Genomic DNA, 1145 nt, shown 5'->3' with positions numbered 1-1145 from the left:
GAGTGTGAAATTGACATGGGGTCACAACATTCAGGGGACATTTATGAAGGAGGAGTGTTGGTGAGATTTTAGTTGGTGCTTCCAGGCAGAGGGAACAAGACAGCAGGCCTGGAAGCAATGATGAGTCGGGTATGTGGAGGACACTGTGAAGACTGGCCGGCAATAAAGTTTAACCTGTAATTCCTTTATAAAGATTTCCACGTAGGAAATTAATCACAGTTATATTCATAGAGGTTCATTACAGTGTTATTTAAAATGATGAAAATTGGCCAGACGCAGTGGCTCACGCTTGTAATCCCAGCACTTTGGGAGGCCGAGGCAGGTGGATCACGAGGTCAGGAGTTTGAGACCAGCCTGACCAATATGGTGAAACCCCATCTCTACTGAAAATACAAAAATTGGCTGGGTGTGGTGGCATGTGCCTGTAGTCCCAGCTACTCAGGAGGCTGAGACAGGATAATTGCTTGAACCCAGGAGGCAGAGGTTGCAGTGAGCCTAGATCACACCACTGCACTCCAGCCTGGGCAATAGAGGGAGACTCTGTCTCAAACAAACAAAACTCCAAAAAAGATGAAAATTGGGGGGAAGTGATGACAACTGTGACTGTTGTGTGACACTGATTTCTCTCATATTCGTACTGGCTGATCCTGAGGTGAGTCAAAAAAAGACAAAAATGTATAAAAATAAAGAAAAATAAATAAAATGATTAAAAATGGAAACAACTGACATTTTAATCAATAGGGGAATAGAAATGACTTAGACTGTATTCATTCAGTAGAACAATATGTAGCCATTTCAAAACATGTTTTTGATAACAAGGTGGTAAAATGTCCATGATGAAATAAAAATGTTCAGGCCAGGCACGGTGGCTCATGCCTGTAATCCCAGCACTTTGGGAGACCGAGGCAGGTGGATCACGAGGTCAGGAGATCGAGACCATCCTGGCTAACATGATGAAACCCTGTCTCTACTAAAAACACACAAAAAAATTAGCCGGGCATCGTGGTGGGCGTCTGTAGTCCCAACTACTTGGGAGGCTGAGGCAGGAGAAAGGCGTGAACCAGGGAGGCAGAGGAGGTTGCAGTGAGCCGAGATCGTGCCACTGCACTCCAGCCTGGGTGACTGAGCAAGACTCTGTCTCAAAA

General features: G+C 45.1%; 1 non-coding gene across 1 annotated transcript; it reads left to right on the top strand.

Annotated features, from left to right (window-relative positions):
* The first annotated feature begins 581 nt into the window (after window positions 1–581).
* LOC129013443 (small nucleolar RNA SNORD41) lies at window positions 582–650 on the top strand. Its single transcript, XR_008493919.1, has one exon. It is a non-coding gene; the product is annotated as a small nucleolar RNA SNORD41 (small nucleolar RNA).
* Window positions 651–1145: the final 495 nt, after the last annotated feature.

The sequence above is a fragment of the Pongo pygmaeus genome, chromosome 15, assembly GCF_028885625.2.
Source record: "Pongo pygmaeus isolate AG05252 chromosome 15, NHGRI_mPonPyg2-v2.0_pri, whole genome shotgun sequence".
Lineage (NCBI taxonomy): Eukaryota > Metazoa > Chordata > Mammalia > Primates > Hominidae > Pongo > Pongo pygmaeus.
The sequence above is the reverse complement of the archived record's forward strand: the minus strand, read 5'-3'. Positions and strand labels throughout refer to the sequence as shown.